The following is a 7,771-nucleotide window of genomic DNA, read 5'->3' on the forward strand; positions in this document are numbered from 1 at the left end:
AAAGCACTGGACGCCTACATGGCTGAGCATGGTTCAAGTCCCAAACCCAGTGGCTTAAAAATCACACTGGGCATATGTACATGTGTGCCCAAAATCTTAAAGAGGAGAAGGGATTACAGTGTGGCCATCCCCCCGAGAGGTAATTTCTCACTATCCCTCTCTGTCTCTTTTCCTCTCTATGACTCTGTCTCTCTCTGGTAAACATATGTATCCTATTGCAAAAACTAAGGGGTGTGTGTGTGTGTGTGTGTGTGTGTGTATCTACATATATATATATATAGAGAGAGAGAGAGAGAGATTGGCAAATGTACTTTAAAAAAGAGCCCTCTATATACTGCTTGCAAGAAACACATCTCACTGGTAAACATATATAGACAAAGAGTGAAAGGTTGGAAAACTTCATTCCATGGAAATGGAAAACCAAAACAAAGCAGGTGAAGCCTTCCTAATATATGATAAAATAAACTTAAAGATAAAATTTGTAGAAAGAGACAAAGAAGGTCCTTACATTGTATTAAAGGTATCAATTCATCAAAAATTTCTAACAGTTATTCATATTTATGCACCTAAGCAATTGGAGCACCCAAATACATAAAACAAAGCAAAACAAAAACTGTCAGACCTTATGAGAATCATAGACTCTTAACACATTCTCACCATTAGACAGGTCACCTAAAGACAAAATAAACAGACACTGCAGTTAAATGATGCCATAAACAAAATCTGACAGGTACCAGCAAATGGCTTAATGGCTACGTCACTAAACTCCCATGTAGTCGACCGAGGTTCAAGTCCTGAACCTGGTTGCTTAAACTCATGCTGGGAACATGTGCGTGTGTGCCCAAGATCCTGAGAAGAGAATGGAGGAGAAAGGATTGTTATGAGGCCATCCCCCCGGGGGGTGATTTCTTGCTTTCTGTCTCTCTGTCTCTCTTTGTCTTTCTGGTGAGTGTACATGCTCTATAGCAAAAAAAAGAAAAAAAAGAAAAAGTCTGACATTTATAGAATATTTCATACAATAAACACAGAATACCCCTTTTTATTTTCAGTGGCTCATGGAACATTTTCTAAGATTGACCACATCATCAGTCACAAAACAAGCCTCCACACATTTGAAAGAATAGAACTCATAACTAGAAACTTCTCTGATCATAATGAAATCAACAACAAAGGAACTCTCAAAAATGCACAAATACATAGAAACTAAACGACATGCTCCTGAATTAGTTCAGATCTATGGAATAATGACATTTTAAAATTTCTTGAAATAACTGATAACAAAAGTACTATACTGTACTCCAGAACTTCTGGGATAGAGGAAAAAAAAAAAAAAGTACTAAGTGGGAAGTTATTTTACAGCTTTGTGCTCGTAAGAAAAAATTACTAAGATTGCAAATAAACAACCTAACAATTTATCTCAAGCACTTGGCAAAGCATGAGCAAGCTAAACACAGAAGGAATACAAGAAAATAAATAAACATCAGAACAGAAATAAATGAAACAAAAAAGTGGTATAGAGGAGTCAATAAGACAAAAGGCTGGTTTTTTGAAAGGATAAACAAAATTGACAATCCATTAGCTAGATTAACTAATGAAAGGAGAAACGACAAATAAAATCAGAAACGAAAAAGGAGAACATTATAACAAATATCACAGAAATATAAAAGATTATTAGGGATCACTATGAGCAGCTGTATCATAATGAGGTGGAAAGCCAATAAAAGGTGGACAGACTTGGGGTACCTGTAGCAGTCCTAGATTTAATAAGGAAGCTGCAGAAAACCTGAGTAGTTCAATAACAAGTAATGAGACTGAATCAGTAATAAAGTATCCCAGTGAAGAAAATCCCAGGTCCAGATGGCCTCCCTGCGGAATTACACAAATTCTTTGAAACAGGATTGACACCAATTCTCCTCAAAACACCAAATGGAGGAAATCCTCTCAAATCCATTCTGTGAAGCTGCCATCATCTTGATACCAAAAGCAGACAAAGACACAACAAAAAAAGACCACTATCCCTGATGAACACAGATGCAAAAATTCTCAACGAAACAGTAGAAAAACAAATCCAACAATGAATTAAGAAGATTACACACCGTGACTAAATTGGACTCATTTTAGAGATGCAAGGATGGTTCAACAAATGCAAAACAATAAATGCAATACATCACATTAACAGAATTAAAGACAAGAGCTAGATGGTAACATGGTGGTTAAGGCAGCTGGATCCCACATGGCCCACAATGCATTTCAAGTCTGGGACCTGACCATTTGAAAAACACGCCAGGTGCATGTGCACGAATACCCAAAATCCTGAGTGGATACTGGGGAAGGGATTGCAACATGGCTAATCCTTCTGAAGGGTGCTTTCTCACTTTCTCTCTCTCTCTCTGAGTGCACACATCCTATAGCAAATTAAAAAACAAAAGATACTGAAACTCAGAAATATACACCAAATATACAGAATCCAGAACCATAACACACACACACACACACACACACACACACACACACATTAAAGATCTACATAAATGGAGAACTTTATCATGTTTTAAAAACAACAGAAAAGGGACCAGCAGATGGTGTAATGGTTACATTGTTGGACTCCCACATGGTCAACTGTGGTTCACATCCCCAACCTGGCAGCCTGAGACTCATTCTGGCTGCATGTGTATGTGTGCTCCAAATCCTGAGAGGAGAATGGATGAAAAGGGATTGTGGCATGGCCATTCCCCTTGAGGGGAGACGAGTTGATTTCTCACTTTCTGTCTGTGGCAAGTACATGCACCCTATAGGACAAGTCTCTAAGAAAAAAAAAAAAAAAGAGAATATGTCAGTAAATCAAGACGTTCTGTGGAGGGGGAGACCTAGATGCGCACAAATCTCTAAGAAAAAAAAAAAGAGAATATGTCAGTAAATCAAGACGTTCTGTGGAGGGGGAGACCTAGATGCTTTGGAGATATGTAAAATTTGAAAAATGGAAAAGACAGCAGAAGGGTGGGAATACAGAGGCTGGGGGGAGTGGGGTAAACCTCTGAGAAATGAAGTCAGAGGAGCAGTGACTAGATGACAGAGGCGATCATGTCACCAAGGTATATGCCTTTTATCTTGAAGACACCTGGTGAGTCATAAAAAGGATTTAACCAGGGCTTGATGTGACCAGCTTTGTGTGACACAGCGAGGACTGCAATAAAAGAGAAGATAAAAGCAAATGAATGACTTAAGACAAAAAAGCTCAATTGCATCTGATCTTCTGGGGGGCCGAAATGCCCTATTCATATAGTGGAGTCCACTTGTACTAAGGATGACCATGTAGTTCATGGAACTCTACCATACGTGTGTCTCTGTGAAGGGACCAAAGCAGCAACTCCATTATAAAGGCTGTTACATCTACAATGTAGTACACTCAGCCATTAAAAAGGACTGTCATTTGACATTAAATGGGTGAGCCTGGAAGACAGGATTTTAAGAAAAATAAATCGGGTACAGAAAGAAATACGTGTTCTGCCTCATCTGTGAAAATTGGGGAGAAGGGGAGACCTCAAAAAGGTAAAGGGATGTAGAATGACTGCTAGAAGCTGAGAAGGATGATGGAAGAGAGGTGAGGAAATAGAGGGAGGTTGATTAACAGGAACAACATTGCAGATAGATAGGAGAAACAATGTCTATAATTACAAAACACAGTGGGAAGAATATAGAGGACAACAGCTTGCTGTGTCTCTCAAAGTAACTGAAAGGGAAGATTTTCGATGATCCCAACACAAATAATGACAAACGGTTGAGATGATGGGTATGCTAATTATCCTGATTTAATCATCACACATTGTATTTTGTACCAAAAAAGGTCACATTGTGCCGGTACACTAGGTACAATTATTACATGTTAATAAAAATGTATTTCAAAAGTTAGTATCCTGACTCTAGTACTTCAAATACTAATGCAATACAAGACTTTAGCTTCTTCCCTTACTGTGAAATCATTGTGTGGCTAAGGTACTTGACATTAAGAAGACCGTCTTTTATTTCATATCCTGTGGCAGGCAGGCCTAATGAGGGGTGATGTTGGAACATTTCAAACCAAATTCCCCAGTTTAGGGAATTAATCAACTTGTTATTTTAAGCAATTTAGACAGATATTTGCATATACAAGCAAGCATGTTCTCAGAACCAGGTCATTATATAACCTTACTTATCCCTGCAGGTAATAAACTACTATGAAGGCGGAATTAGATACAGCCAGAGTTCCTAATGTGTGCACGAATGTACGAGACCAATAAAAAACACACACTTAAGGACAATAAGAGCCTTCCACTTCACTTACCTCTTATGAATTATTTCTACTCTCCATTCCAAATCAAGAGAAACACATTGTATTTTCCACCTCATGCTCTCAGACAAGTAGCAGGAGAGCTAATCTCGATAGCAACTCTACAGAAATGTGTTGCAGGGAGCCGTGTGATTCTGCAGCTGCAATACCTAACATCAGGACCTTCTACATGTTCCCTTTTCACCCATACCCTACTCAAGGCATCTTGTTTATTCATTCAACTAGTTTTCCAAGGCTTCTACTGTACCCACTTTTTGGCAAAGGAAATAAGGGGAGAGGGAAATGTAGAAGCCGTCTCACAACATAGCCCCATTCAGAAGCTTCTAGACTGATGTGCCATGACCACCTTCTGAAGGTACAGCTAGGCACGAACTTAAAAAATGACCTTGTAAGGTTGGGGCACTGTCCTTCAGCATATGGAATATGCGTTAAACCCATCTGCAGTGAGTTGAATACATGGGCCTGGAACCAAGTCGGTGGAAACAGGTGTAGCCCAGCTTATTGGTCTGAGTGAACTTCTGGGGAATGTATGCTTCCTGTCCTCATAACTAGTGGGCCTAGACCCATAACTATGGGTTGAAGGGTTCCAGTTCCCAGAAGGAAAATGCTTTGCACCATGGGACACAAGAAAAATCCCACTAACCTTAAAGCTACAGCTGTGATCTTACCAATCTGGACTCCATGAAGGCAAAGAAACCAGATGCCATACTTGCAGGGGTAACCGACCGTTACCACCTGTGGAGGTAGGGCTGCTGCTTCCTCATGGGGCACGAAGGAATATGTTGGCATGCGGCTGATCCACAGGAGTGTCTCTGCTCCCCATACCCAGCTTCTGTAAGGTCTCATGCAGTGGGACTCTCCTGGGCACTATTTGGTGTCGCCCTAGGCCTAGCAGGGAGCCTAGAACTTCTGCGTGGTTAGTTTTGGCGAGAGCCTACATTCTGGGTGCTGCTACTGCAGAGTGACTCTGACCCTGGAGGTGGACGATGTGGGAGGTCTGGCCCGCTAGAGATGGATCAAAGGGACCCACCAGGTGTTTTCTGTGTGCTTATCCCACTGGGCCTGGCTCCCCTGCAAGTCAATTGACCATGGAGCCTCTCAGAGTTACTCAGTTGCCCTGGCAAGGGACTTGCTTTTTCCCCCGGGGCCCTCTTTCCTTTAATAAACTTTCATTTTTTCTTGAGATGATGTCTCCTGAGTCCTACTCCAGACTGTGACAGTTTATATTAAAAACAGGCACTTACAGCAACCACTACCAGATAAAGATGGCATGGAAGAGTGCAGGACTCTCAAGGATGATGGGGGTCACTCTTATCAAGCAAGCCACCTAGATTGGCAGAAGGGTTGTTGAGGAAGAGGGGAATCTAGAATGGATGCTCAAGAAGAGTGATGATGGGACCAGCAGATAGTGTAATGGCTATGTCACTGGACTCCCATGTAGTCAACTTTGTTTCAAGTCCCAGACCCGGTGGCTTAAACTCACACCGGGCACATGTACGTACATGCTCAAGATCCCGAGAAGAGAATGGAGGAGAGGGGACTATGGTGTGGCCATCCCCAAGGGGGGTGATTTCTCGCTTTATGTCTCTTTGTCTCTCTCTCCCTGGCAAGCGCACGCGCCCTATAGCAAAAACCTCTCAAAAAAAAAAAAAAAAGTGATGATGAATTTCAGTTATTGCCTTGGGATCAGCTGCAGCAGAAAGGGCTATGTTTGTCTTACCAGAACCTTGAAAGAGATGCAGTAGGGTGCAGTGAACCTGATGTAAGAAGCATGTGAATTGGGGGCGGGGACGGGGGGCGGGGGCTCTAGTGGACCTTATGTGCCTTCTGCCCAGATCCCTTCAGACCCCCTTTACCAGTTCACTGACCCATTTATCAGCTTTTAGATGAACTACCTTCTACTTTGTCCAGAAAAATTCTCTTAACCTAAAGGACCCACACTTGCCCTATGCCAAAACCCCCTAAAAAAAAAAAAAAAAAGTGATGATGAATTTCAGTTATTGCCTTGGGATCAGCTGCAGCAGAAAGGGCTATGTTTGTCTTACCAGAACCTTGAAAGAGATGCAGTAGGGTGCAGTGAACCTGATGTAAGAAGCATGTGAATTGGGGGGGGGGACGGGGGGCGGGGGCTCTAGTGGACCTTATGTGCCTTCTGCCCAGATCCCTTCAGACCCCCTTTACCAGTTCACTGACCCATTTATCAGCTTTTAGATGAACTACCTTCTACTTTGTCCAGAGAAATTCTCTTAACCTAAAGGACCCACACTTCAACCAGACTCATTCGGGAACTGGAAGTGCTAGGTATCCGCACCCCGGGGAACCCCCCAGGAAGTACTATAACTAATGACTAATTGGTGCAAACAGCCAGCTCCTTTGCCTCAGGTGGGATCACTCACTGTGTGATTTATGCTTGATCCTTTGGATCAAGCTGGGGCTGAAAATTCACCTTAAATTATTACTCCCTTGCTTCGTTCTTTTCTGCTTCCCGTTCTCCTTTAGTCATTTCTCTTGGAAGCACTGCTTGCAAACAAATCCTTGGCAACTCAAGTAGTTCCCTACCAGAAAACAAATTCAGTTGGACAGACACAGTTTAGAAGGAAAAAATTCATCTCTCACACTCTTTGAGTCCAGCATGAGATACCTACCACGAGATTTGGGTTTACATTTTCCTTTTTCAGAAAGGGTTTGGAGATCCTAAGTGGCCATTCCAGTAGTACATTACAGACAGGGACATCTGTAAATTATCAGTGAAACATCAGTGTAAACCGTATGTCTCAGAATATTTCGTAGATGACCCTGGTTTCAAGTTTTCAGTTCAGACCATGTTCCAGACAGCATGTCCCAGGTGGTGCCGGTGTATGTGTGTTTGGACAGCAAAAGCGATGATTTTCTAGCCGAGAGACAGCTGACGGGAGGAAACTTGAGCATTATGAAAACGCAGGGACCTTGAAGTGAAGCAAGGATGGGCCTTGGATCCTGGCTCCAGGCCAGCCAGCTGTATAACCTTGGCCACGTTTTATTCGTGTTCCTTGCTCCTACCTCACAGGCTTGAAAATTAGATGGTATATGCAAATTGCTTAGCAATGCTCCAGGACCTAGTAAAGTTCCAGAAATGGTTGGGGCGGGTGGTAGGGAGGACAGTGAGTATAGAGCCCTCATTGGCCCCTGGGGACTTCGCGACCTGATACAGGCCAGGGGCAGGGGCGGCGGCGGGGAGGGACACAGGCGAGGTGGAAGCGTTTTCCTTCATTTACGGTGTGGAGGGCTGTTGTCCTTTCGGGGCTCAGCGCAGTGCTCGGCCACCGCTGGGAAAGAGGACGTCACCGCGATCCGGAGAAAAGCGCGCAAGGAAGGAACCCTGAGGCCGACCCACCACGTGGGCCTCCCCCCGCCTTTCCCCACCCCACTCGGCAGGGCAGAAGTAGGTGAAGGGTGGAAGCCCAG

Source organism: Tupaia chinensis, unplaced genomic scaffold, assembly GCF_000334495.1.
Source record: "Tupaia chinensis unplaced genomic scaffold, TupChi_1.0 Scaffold000568_1, whole genome shotgun sequence".
NCBI classification, from domain to species: Eukaryota; Metazoa; Chordata; class Mammalia; order Scandentia; family Tupaiidae; genus Tupaia; species Tupaia belangeri.